We start from the raw sequence: 13,415 nt of genomic DNA on the forward strand, positions 1-13,415 counted from the left end.
GGACATGCAGGCTACTTCTGGGCTGAATGCGATCTTTCCATTGATCTCGAGGTGCAGCACTGTGATTCTTCACACATTCCTATTGAAATCGACCTTCTCTTTTACCCTCCGAAAGGGCTTCTTCACAGGCCTGGTGCCGTTTGCAGAACTGAAATGATCAAAAATCAATTGTGCAGTTCAGCAAATGGCCCCTAAGAGTCTCCATATTGCTATCAAATGAGTCTTTCTGCTTCGCCCCTGGGATCTTAAGAATGCTGTCCCTGGAAATGAGACATTCCCTGCCATTCTGGTGGGATCTCTTCCTGGACAATTCCCTTGGAATTAACCAACAGAACTCTCACTGGTAGGAAGAGTCACTCCTCAGCAGGACAAGATGGCTCTAGACACCAGAATCTTTCATCCCTAGGTCCCCAGTTCAAATCCAAGCCAAGTCGATAGTGAGTGAACATCTCTACCATTCAATTAATAATTGTGAAATGAATCAGTGGTTCCCAGTCTATCTGCTAGGGGACAGATGTTCAATTCCCCCACCAAAATAGCACCATCAGAACTGGCAGGCTCATCAGAGAGGTCATGGGCCATGGAGACTGCGCTAGATGGTCCTCTTCTCTCCTCCCCCTGACCCCAGTGATCCCTCCAGGTCAGAGATGCACGGGGGAATCTTGCTCTGCTACTGCCTATGCTGTTACTCCTCTATAGATGAGCAGAGAACTGCATTCTTTTAGGCATGTCAGGCACCTTCACCAACATGGAATTCAAGTTGAAAGAAAGAGAGTCCTTGGGGTAGAATGAAAGGGATATTCACTGCAGAGGACCTAGCTAGTTTGTACCAAGTCCTTTCTTTCCATTTGTGCCATAGCAAAGGCCCACAGTTGATAGCAGGAGCTGTGTGTCTTTTAGCTGAGTGAGGATGAAAAAAAATAATATTAATTATAGTGTCAGTTTCCATATAGAGGAGAATCTGCAAAGCAGTCAGAAAGGAAATCTTTCCCCTGTGTCTGTGAACATTGCAGCTGTTGGCTTTCAGGAGAGCTGTTAAAGAGCTGAAAATGAGGTAAAGAGCTTAAAAACAGTGTGTGACAGAGGCATGGGGCCGGGAGGGAGCAGAGGGGAGAAGAGATGGGAACGGGAGGGAGACAAGGAAGAGGGAGCTGTAATGAAAGGTATTGACCCCACTTAGAAAATCAGCTGTAAAATTTTGAAACCATAGAATAGTCTTAACGATATAGCCCTGTCCACACTCTGGGCAAGCCCCTTGCTTGAAAGGATTCTTTTCACACCACCCCCAAGGCTCCTTGAAGTAGATAGCTATTTCCTGGCTGCTCTCTGAGTGCTTAGGAGGAGGACCCCTCACAATGTCAGTGGTGCCAGATGACCTAGATGGGGTGTGTCAGGGCCCCAGTGGCCACAATGTGTTTTCCACAGACTGGAGACAGATGAAAGGAAATACTTTTATACTCAACATGTAAATAGACTGGAACTCACTGCCACAGGAAGTCATCGAGGCCGAGAATTTAGCAAGGTTCAAAGAGAGATGGGGCACTTCTGTGAATAACAAGAGTCTCCAGAGTTGTAATAGCGCATGCTAACAAAGAGTTTTGGAAGGGATATTAAACCTCCGGCGTCAGGGCTTAAACCAGTTTCTCATTATTAGAGATTAAGATGAGATGTGTGGGGCAAATCCTAATCTGCCCATTGCAGGTTTCTTACGCCTTCCTCTAAGACATCTGATGATGCTTCCACTGTCATACAGGAGACTGAGCTAGATGGACCTTGGGTCTGGACCAGTCTGGCAGTTCTTATGTTCTTCCCCACTCCCATGTACACTGGACAGTACCTGAGGGCCACGCTATGGAGAACACATGCTACACTATTTCACAAGGGCCATTACTAAGCTTGCTCTCCAAGCATGCTTTGAAGCATTATGCTTCCTCCTCGCCTCCCTTCGCAGGCTGATGCCTCCAGACAGCAATGCTTATCCCCTCCCCAGTTCAGCCAGCTAGGATCCCTGACTTTGAACCTTCCTGTCTGTTACAGTTTACATGTCAACTTGCAAGAGAAGACTGGTCTGGAGATCTGAGTGTAGGATTAAGAGCCAGGAACTCCTGGGTTCCATTCCGAGCTGTGCTGCTGACTCACTGTATGACCTGAGGCAAGACAAGTCCTCATTTGGTGCCTCATTTTCCCATCTGTAAAATGGGGATAATGATCCTGACCTATATGCTATTCTGTCCTGGGAGCTGACTGCATGCTGTTTTGGCCTCTGGAATATGTTAGAGCAGCCTCAGGGCTTTCCTAATTTGTGTCTGAGTGCTTATGGCCCTCTGGGGCTTTTGCAGCAGCTAACAGTAATTGGATGTCAGTGGTGCTTTTGCCACACCCCCTTTTCCATGGCTACTCCTCCTCTGTCAAAGACTGCGAGGGGATGGTAACAAGCTATTATGACAGTTTCAGACGATAGAGGGTTTCCCCCTGTGTCAAGGGAATTCCCCAGCTGAATTTTCTGACTTTATGGCTTCTTTGCTGTAGCACATTGAGTGGAAAGGTGCCCCCGAGAAACTATAAACTGGCCCCTTTGGTTTCACCTGAAAACGTAAACCCCTTAAGAAAAGCTTGTCTTGTGATAGCTCTAAGGTAGACAAAATCAGAAAGGACTCGAAAGATCTCAAGAAAGCCTATTCCTATGTGGTTCCTCCTGAATTTCTGGATCAAAGAATGTCAGACCAGCATTCTTTGACCTCTTGCAGGTAGGATGGTAGAAGGAGAGGAAGGAAGGGCTTGTTGGGCAGCACCCTGGGTTCATTTCCTAGCTCTGCCTCAGACTCCCAGGGAGACCTTGGCCAAGTCACGTCTGAGAATTTTATCCTTAGGCTCCAATTCAGGAAAGAATTTAGGCTGAAGTGACTTAGGAGTTCCATTGACTGGCAGCAGGACTTAGGTAGCCCTTAAGCAAGTGCTTAAGTTCTTTTGAAGTCAACAGGGCTTAAGTACTTTGCTGAATTGGGGCTTTCATCTCTCTGTGCCGTAGTCCCCCATCTGTAAAAATTCAGATAATAACTAGGTCTGTCGATTAATCACAGTTAACTCACGCGATTAACTCAAAAAAATTAATCACGATTAATCGCACTATTAAACAATAGAATACCAATTGACATTTATTAAATATTTTGGATGTTTTTCTACATTTTCAAATACACCTCTTCCCTGATATAACGTGGCCCGATATAACATGAATTCGGATATAACGCGGTAAAGCAGCTCTCCGGGGGGGCGGGGCTGCGCATTCCGGCAGATCAAAGCAAGTTCGATATAACGCGGTTTCACCTATAATGCGGTAAGGTTTTTTGGCTCCCGAGGACAGCGTTATATTGGGGTAGAGGTGTATATTGATTTCAATTACAACAGAATACAAAGTGTACAGTACTCACTTTATATTATTTTTGATTACAAACAATTGCACTGTAAAAATGATATACAAAAGAAATAGTATTTTTCAATTCACCTCATACAAGTACTGTAGTGCAATCTCTGTATCATGAAAGTGTAACTTACAAATGTAGATTTTTTTTTGTTACATAACTGCACTCAAAAACAAAACAATGTAAAACTTTAGAGCCTACAAGTCCACTCAGTCCTACTTCTTGTTCAGCCAATCGCTAAGACACAAAAGTTTGTTTACATTTATGGGAAATACTGCTGCCTACTTCTTATTTACAATGTCACCTGAAAGTGAGAACAGACGTTCGCATGGGACTTTTGTAGCCAGCGTTGCAAGGTATTTACATGCCAGATATGCTAAATGTTCATTTGCCCCTTCATGCTTCGGCCACCATTCCAGAGGACATGCTTCCATGCTGATGATGCTCATTTTAAAAAAAATGCGTTAATTAAATTTGTGACTGAACTCCTTGAGGGATAATTGTATGTCTCCTGTTCTGTTTTACCCACATTCTGCCATATGTTTCATGTTCTAGCAGTCTCGAATGATGACCCAGAACATGTTCATTTTAAGAACACTTTCACAGCAGAGTTGACAAAACACAAAGAAGGTACCAATGTGAGATTTCTAAAAATAGCTACAGCACTCGACCCAAGGTTTAAGAATCTGAAGTGCCATCCAAAATCTAAGAGGGATGAGTGTGGAGCATGCTTTCAGAAGTCTTAAAAAAGCAACACTCAGATGTGGAAAGTACAGAACCTGAACCTCCAAAAAAGAAAATCAACCTTCTGCTGGTGGCATCTGACTCAGATGATGAAAATGAATATGCGTCGATCCGCACTGCTCTGGATTGTTATCGAGCAGAACCCATCATCAACATGGATGCATGTCCTCTGGAATGGTGGTTGAAGCATGAAGGGATATATGAATCTTTAGCGCATCTGGCATGTAAATATCTTGTGACACCGGCTACAACAGTGCTTTGTGAATGCCTGTTCTCACTTTCAGGCGACATTGTAAACAAGAAGCAGGCAGCATTATATCCTGCAAATTGTAACCAAACTTGTTTGTCTGAGCAATTAGCTGAACAAGAAGTAGGACTGAGTGGACTTGTAGGCTCTAAAGTTTTACATTGTTTTATTTTTGAATGCAGTTATTCTTTGTACATAATTCTACATTTGTAAGTTCAACTTTTATGATAAAGAGATTGCATTACAGTACTTGTATTAGGTGAATTGAAAAAGACTATTTCTTTTGTTTTTTACAGTGCAAATATTTGTAATAAAAAATTAATATAAAGTGAGCACTGTACACTTTTGATTTCAATTACAACACAGAATACATATATTTGAAAATGTGGAAAACATCCAAAATATTTAAATAAATGGTATTCTATTATTGTTTAACAGCGTGAGTAATCGCAATAAATTTTTTTAATCACACGATTAATCACAATTAATTTTTTTAATCGCTTGACTGCCCTAATAATAACACTTCTCTCCCCAAGCCTGTCTGTCTTTTCTATATAGATTGTAAACTCCGTGGGACAGGGACTGTCTCTTACTGTGTCTGTACAGCACCTAACACAACAGGACCCTGATCTCAGCTGGCTGCTGTAGGCACTGCCGTAGTACATATAAATAACAATACTCTTTCACAGGGTTACAGAAAAAAATTATTTGGGGGAAAGGCAAATATTAAGCAGAAATGTAGGAACATTGCTGATCTTTTCACTATACACTTTGCATGTTCCGTTCCCTCTTGGGATGGCTTAAATTCTATTTTTAGTTATTTCCTGGTACCTGAATCTTACCACAGTGATGTCATTTCACATTCTGACATGTGATATATTAAATTCTTTACGGACAGAATTTTCAAAAGCATCTAAGTGTCTTTTGCACCTAAGATGCTTTGGCACTTTTAATAATTTTGCCCCATCTCAGATTTATTCTTGACCAACAGTCATCATTTTTCTAAAACGGTGGCCGTGGATTGGATTTAGTTACTGGATGTTGCAATCTTGTATAGGGAGAAGAGAGGTGGAAGAGAAGGGGCAAAAAGACCTTCTGTGTTCCTTGAAATGTGAGCTGTTTTCTTTAACTTGTCTTGACGTTCACTCACCTCTTTTCCCTTTTAATAAGTCAGTTTTTGTTCTCCCATATCACGTTAGAATGCACATTGGGCATAATTGATGGACAGGACCCAGTTTCTGAAAGCTATCAACGTAGCAACTGTGAAATCACACGTCCAAATATGTTTATCTTCTCAGCTTTTCTGGGCTGTGTGCTTTTTGGACATGGATTTTCGTGCTTCAAGGGGGAGAGTAAACTTTCCTTTAAAATGTCAATGTAGAAAAGGAGAGATAAAGAGAAGACATAGCTGTGGCTTAGGCTTTGAATTCAAAACAAAACAGGGCCAGCTGCCTCAAAGAGATGCTGGTGACCAGCAGATGTATTAATATACGTTAGGGAATGGAGCTCATTCTTACTGCAAGTGAATCGCAATTTCTTTGGAGGACTTTAAACGGCAGCTGCAGGTCAGGCAGGGTTGGAAATCATCTCACCAGCACTGTCCTGCCAGAGTGCCCGCCCTGGAGTACCCACCATATCCTAGAAACGAAGTGTAAATTAACGGAATGATTTTCAGAAACACTCAGTGTTGCCCTAACTTTGCTCCCAGGGAAGTCAATGAAGAGTTAGGCCTATGCTCAGTGCTTTTGAAAATCCGCCTCGTAAAGCATGTTCACCCCACTTCTCACGTAGTACAACAGGGTCAACTAAGATTATGGTGAGCCCTTTGGTCTTCCGTAGGAGCATTAAGAAGTCACCTCATCAAGTAATACCTCCCACTCACTTCTGTCAGAAGAGGAAAACTGTTGCTCCTCCTATCAGGGCTGGTCTGAGACATTTTGGAAGCTCTCACCAAACTGCTCATAGGGTCTAAGTGATAAGGTAACATGGTCCCTTGATGCCCATTGGGAGAGAGAGGATAGTGCAGTACTCAGGATGCTACGCTGACACTAAGCATAACACAGGTCTCTTAGAGGACTTCCCTGGATTAATTCCTGTGGGGCTCAATTTCCTACTCTGCCATGGACTTCCTGTCTGACCAGATCTGCTCTGTGCCCGCGTTCCCCATCTGTACAAGGGGACAACAGCGTTGCCCTGCCTCACATGGAGGTTGTGAGGTTAAATACATTAAAGTTTGTGCAGCACTCAAATACCATAGCAATGGGGGCTGGATAGTGCCAGTGCCTTCAATAGCTAGGAGAAAACACCTAGGAGATGTTCTGGGGCAAGAGGATGATGATAAAGGTTTCAGGCACAGTTCTTTTCTGCTTGTATTTTAAGCGAATGAATTTAGAGCTGCTGAGTGATGCTGTATTAAAGGCCTGATCCCAAGCCCATCAAAGTCAATGGACAGACTTGCATTGACTTCCCTGGACTTTGGACCAGCACCTAACTGCCCTGGTAGCGTCATCTACAGATCCAGCACAGCCGTAACAGTGCTGCCCCATTACAGTGCCTGAATCCTGAATTGCTGGAGGTAAAGTCTTTAAGCCCCATCTACGCAGGGATAATTTCTGAGTTTCTCTGCACCAGTGCTACAAGTTCCGGCTGCTGTAGTGTAGGTGGCGTGCTGCGCTCACGTGGTTCTGCGGTGTCATGTAACTTTGTTGTCTCAGAGATGCACCAGTGCAGAAGAAAGTTGCCTGATGTCCCCCATTTACACACAGCTCATGGAGGTGAGAGGGTCATTCACACCCCAAAGCTCTGTCAGTCTTTGACTTCTCTGCTGAAGATTGCCAGCCAGGGGGCCGGTTAATGCAAACTACAGTGCTGCTTTTTGGTGAGGCAGACACTGGTCCGCTACGAACAAGACTGCAACCATCAGCATGTGCCACTGAAGAGCCTTCAGATGCCAACAGCTTTCAGTCACTTGCCTGAATTTGACCTGAGCTGAATTTAAACCAGTGACCTAGAGGTGAAGGCTATTAGCCCATTACTATCCCCAGAGTCAGACATAGCTCTTAAGTGCAGTGTGATTTGTTTGGGAAGCAACCAGAAGTGCAGGGATTACAATACACACACAGGATCACATAGTAATAATAATAACTAGCCATTTTCTTCTGTAGATCTCAAAACACTTTACAAAGGAGGTCAGAATGGGGAAACTGAGGCACAGGACAGTGAAGTGACTTGCCCAAGGTTACCCAGCAAGCTAGTGGCAGAGCTGGGAAATAGAACCCAGCGCTTTATCCACTAGGCAACCCTGCCTCCCAGAACAATAGCACTATCTCAGGCTACCCCTGGTCTCCAAACATATTGATTGTTTTAGTTTGGCTGCTGGCCCTCCTCCTCCCTTAGCCCTCCAGCTGATGCCTTGGCCAAACTTGCCTCACAGCAGGGTCACCCACAGGTGGGTTTTGGATGAATCCCCAGAGGGCAGAATTTGTGTTAGAGATCTGTCCCATTGCAATGTAAATATCAGCCCCTGCTCCACCCTCACTTAGCCCCGTCCCACTGAGCTGAAGGGAAAAGCCTACACTACAAAATTAAGTCAACCTAAGTTACGTCGACTTACAGCCACCGCCGTAATTGAGTCCATTTTATACGTCCACACTACGCTCCTTGCGTCCTAGCTAGGAGCGCTTGCACCAGTTTAACTGCCAGTGTGGGGTATTGTGGGATGGTTTCTGAAAGGCAGCAATGGTCGATGTAAGCAATGCGGTGTCTACACTGACATTGTGTCAACCTAACCACATCGACCTAAGCACGACGCCTCTCGCTGAGGTGAAGTTACTAAGTTGGTGTGGCGGGCAAGTTACATCGGTGGGAGCGACGTTTTAGTGTGGACGCTCACACAGTTAGGTCGACATAAGCTGCCAGCCTCTCCTGGGGCTGAGAGAGGACGTCCATCTCCTTGGTACTCATTAAATGCCAGGGCCTCCCCAAACTCTCTGCCCTTGGCTGGGGTCTCAGTGGAGTTCTGCTCAGGCTTGGCACAGGGACTGCTTACCCCACATCCAAGCTGGCTGAGGCATTGTTCTCCCCTCAGCCGCTGCTTTGTTAATCTGTGAGGCAGTCTCCTTTGTGAAGCAGCTGGGGGATGTTGTGATGGATCGGAGATGGAAATAGAGCGATACTGATGCACTCTAGGTGCGCTGCTGATTGATAGCAAGAAGCACAATCACACATCTTGTTTTCAGAAATTTCAATTTTTGGGTTCACAAAGCTTGGCTCATACTAATGACAGGATCTGCCTGTGGCTGTCAGCGACTCCTCTCCTTTCTCAAATCCTCCTAACCAGGCCCCTGCAGCCTGGTAGCAGCGCCTCCTGCTGGCACCAAGACACATTTTTATTTTCCACACTGAGCAATGGGGACCCTCTGCCCCTAGGCCCATGGTTCTCTCAACCTTTTCCCTACTGCAACCCCATTTTCTACCCCAGCATCACCCTGCAGTCCCCTCCCATCCAGCCAGGATCTAGCTGGGATCCTCCTGCTCTTGGCCAATATAGGAAGGGCAGGGTGGTCACGACCCTCTGACACCTTTTTGTAACCTAGCGGGGTTGAGAGCCTGGCCCTATGCTATCAGGGTGCCACAGCTCAACGCTGGTGAAAGCATCCTCTGCTGGTAGCAAGCAGACACTTCCTACTGGCCCTCTGCTCACTGCACTGATGGTGACACACAGCACCTGACACACAGATTTGGGACAAAACACCCCTGTTTCCAGGGCTTCTGGCCTCTCTGGCCTCTCTCTCTCTCTCAAGCTTCATTTCACAGCCCTTGCTGCTCTGCTCTCACTCTAACCTTGGGGCCTGCTAACCCCGCCGCCTGCTATCACCAGCCGGGAACATACATGAATCATGCATCTGTTCATAGCTGCTACTTCATGTTTGTTTCTCTCTCTACCAAGACACCGGCACCCATCAGCACTGGGCAGTTCTGAATCTGGCATGCAAGGGCAAAACTCCACCCCTATGCCAGCTCAGTGACCAGAACGCATCAACCACATCTGTAGGGAAAGGCTCCTAACTGCCATATTCTTTACAGGCTTTACTCAGAGCTCACGCTTTTCTTGCTTATCAACCACTTCACCGACACTGGGAGAGAGAAATGAGGCTGAGTCTCCTGGCATGAGAGACAGGCATCTTGGAGGTGTGCGGTGGTGTCACTCAGGGACAGGAGAGTAGCTGATGTCCTTCTGGATTCTGCCAGAGGGGGTGCTAGAGATAACCATTTGTAGTCTTTTAAGTCTATACTGTGAGCATTCCTAAAAGAGATGCTCTAGCTTCCCCACCCTGAAGGATTCAGTCTTAGGGTTCCAGTTTTGGATCATCTCTACATGGAACCTATTGCAAATCCATTGCCCGACCTCGTCCCCTTTGTCCTGTTGCATTCTATGCTGGGAACCTGCTGTCGGGAAGCAGGCAGGCCTGCCTGCCTTGAGTTCCCAGGCTTCGCTCACTGACTCTGCTGCCATGCAGGGACCTGACAGCAACACAGAGGAAGAGGCTTGTAACTCTGCCTTGGGATGACAGATGTTTTCATGCTGCTGCTAAGCTTTCAGACTTGTCCTGCCAGGATGCAGAGACGAGCGTCAGAAGCTATTGTATGGCAGAGCCAGGGAGGAGAGGAAAGCAGGGGCATGCGCGCATGCTGGAGTGTAAGAGCACACAGGGACATGCGTGGGCCTGAGCGCTCATGGGTGGAGGCTGGAACACATCATTGCGTATGGTGTGGGGTGAGCCGAGAATGTGTGCGCGTGGCTGCATGCGTCACTGGTGTGTTTGTATTCTTGAATGAGTATGGAGTCTGTGATTCCTAGCTCCGGGCAGCTGGTTACTGCAGGATTGTCCCCCAACAACAGTGAGACACTGTTCCATTTTGTAATTATTATGTTGATTAGGGTAGTGCCTAGGAACCAACCAAGATCAGGGTCTCACTGGGCCAGGCACTGCACAGTCACAGAGTAAATAGTCCTGGCCCCGAAGAGCTCATGGAGATGGGTCCTGAGCCATGATCCTGAAGCATGTGAAAGCTTTGGACTGTCCACACAGTTGTCTGGCTGGGTTCCCTGGCACGTTTGCATTTGTAGTGAAGATTGACCTTGTGGCTGTGTCCATAGGACTAAGTGTGGAGTATGTGCACGCACACAAACGTGTGCTTGGTTTGACATGGACTCCAGGTGTGCGCGTGCACACGCATGTTTGTGTACATGCAGCAGTGGGCATTGATTGATTGATGAGTTTTGACTTCCAATGTAACTAGATAACACAAACCAGCTCTGAGGGAACTCCCTCCCCGACACAGCAAGGAATAACGGAGCATCAATAGCTGCTCTGTGGTTAACGGGGAACTAGCTGATTTTCAGCCCTTCCTCTGGCCCATTTGTTTCTCCAAGGAACATTCTAGATGAAAATGGGCTCCACTTTGTCAAAACCCATCTTTTATCCGAGAAAATTCCTGCAGTCATATCTCCCTTAACCCCTTCAGCGCCGATTGATAAACGGCCTCTGCTCGGTGTAAAATCTGCTGCTTCACATGCAGAGTCTAGCAGAATTATTTAAAGCAACATGAAGCGTCAGCTCATCTCCTCCAGATGGAACTCCGGGCTGCAAGCTAGATGAAAAGATCTGTCTTTAGCCATCAGGTAGGTCCCCGCGGTTGCTTTAATACCATCACTTGCGCGGGGCTTTGGGACCTTTGTGTTAGGTTCTCTGTAAACTCAATTATTGCATGGTAATAGCGTGGTATTGACTCAACGGCCTTGCCAGCATAGGACTCTTGCCGTTTATTAGTTGTTTAATTATATGGCACCTCAGGCCAAAATAATGTCATTATCTCATTATCCCGTGTTGGGGTTTTTGTAATTTTTCTTAAGTGAGTGTTAGCGGTGGGGTAAAGTGCCAAGGGACAGCCCTGGAGACTGGAGTCCTGTTTATGCACAGAACAGGTGCATCACAGGAGCTTTTTGCCATGCCATCCTGCTAATACACCTCCCCCCCGACCCACAGGGAGTAACTTCTGGGGAGCACTGGGGTAGCTGTCCCCTTGGCCTCTTTGCAAAGTTTGGGCTAAGTTGTGATGGGGTCCTCTCTGAGAGTTCCTGTGTCAGTTGCAACTATACTGAGACCTACCAGCTCACTGGGCACACAGGTCACCAAACAGCCTGGGAATCGTTCTGTCACGGCCAAATCGAGCTGGATGTGACCCAAAAGTATCTTAAAGGTGAATGACTCAGTATCCATTTACTCTCCACCTAATTCATCCTGTCCCCCAGGCCCTGGCTTTATGGAAGAGAGGTTTGTTTTGCTAACTAATCGTATGTCTTTGTGATTCAGGGTGTAAAGCTGGGCTATTGGTAGAGAGTCACTGATGTTGGAGGTAGAAGAATTGCAAGTAATGTGCATCTCATACCAAAGAGTAACTGTTGTCTGCCAGCTCCTATATACCCGCCACTGCCCCCTTCTCAGAAACCAGAGTGATTACACACCAGCTTTTCACAAGCAAAACTCTGCCAACTGAAAAGAGTGTGTTAAGAGGCCCGGGGCATGTATTACATTTATAACCCACCAGAGGGTGTGACAGCAGAACAACAATAGAGCTAAACCTTTTATTATATACCTCTAGCTTCTCATGCTGTTCGAACTGTTCAGGAAATAATTAGAGTTGCTTAGTGATGTTTTTACTTTCTATTGTATGCTGGGATGGGGGGTGTTGACAGAAAGGGGCAGGGGGTGTATGACACTGAAAGAGGGAGAGTTTGTACAATCTGTTTGTGTGTGCAATCTATTCAATTACAGAATTTAGGATCCGGCTCTTGCGCAAATTTACAGTAAATACGGTATGCAGTGTGTGCTTACATGAACTTGTGCATGTGTGTATATATATAATATCAATATATATCTAGAGATACAGGTATACATGGGTTACCTTTATATTATATTGTAGCTGTGTACACGCCCAGACAACAACATTCATTAATATGGAGTCAGGATTATTAACACACATCAAAAAGATCAGCCTTAACTCTCACCCCATACCCTATTCCACCATGTCATACATAAATAAAATAATGATGAAATAAATATTCCAGTGGTTTACCTGAAGATGCATAGGCTGTTTCGATGTATATATGTGAGTTTGAGCTCCATATAATAACTCTATTTACAGTGCGGTCGCTGTGGCTTTTCTCAGGAGGAGACACAGGTATAATATGTAAGTGGCTTACAGTGCAGTACCAGAGCTATATCAGGAGGTGAATGTGGGAGGTGGAATATGACACCACATTGCCTTGCAGGGTGGATTAGGTATCTCTCTAGCTGGCTCATATGGTAGCAGTAATCTATATTTGCATGAAAGGCAGTTTGAAGAGCTGTGGTTACAGTATAGTAGGTAAGACTTTGCAATCCCCACTGGAAATGCAGAAGATCTTAGTGGAGTATAGCAGTATGGTGGCTGGCCATAAAGGGATCATTGGTAGATAGGTAGAACCTAAGTATTGGGATGAGGTCAGAATTAAGGTTATTTGTGGAACCATGACTTTCCAGATTTTCGAATGTTTGCGCTTTAAAGTTTTAACCATAACTTAGTAATATCTTGGGTTTAAAACATTGTCTTATTTAGGACATCTTATGTAACTGATATGAATTTACAACCTTAACTTTCAGTTTTTGCCTAGGAATTGCCTTAGTTATTTCCAGAAAACTATCTGGAAAAATGCTGGCACCCCTGCTATGTGGAACAATTTTTTTCTCCATTAGACATGTAAAGTAGATGACTTCCTAGGGGACGTTTCTTTGCTAATTAGAATATCTTGGTCTCCTGCTTAGAACAGCACCAAAGATTCTTCAAGGCTATGCCTCCTGGCTTCTGAAAGTCCTTCAACCTGGCTGCTTCAGGTCCACAATTTCAGAAGTAAAATGAGGGTCTGGCTAGAGAATCTTGCCTGTATGCTCGGGGTACTGCTG

The sequence above is a fragment of the Terrapene carolina genome, unplaced genomic scaffold (assembly GCF_002925995.2).
Source record: "Terrapene carolina triunguis isolate 2854851 unplaced genomic scaffold, T_m_triunguis-2.0 Scaffold67, whole genome shotgun sequence".
In the NCBI taxonomy this organism is placed as follows: domain Eukaryota; kingdom Metazoa; phylum Chordata; order Testudines; family Emydidae; genus Terrapene; species Terrapene triunguis.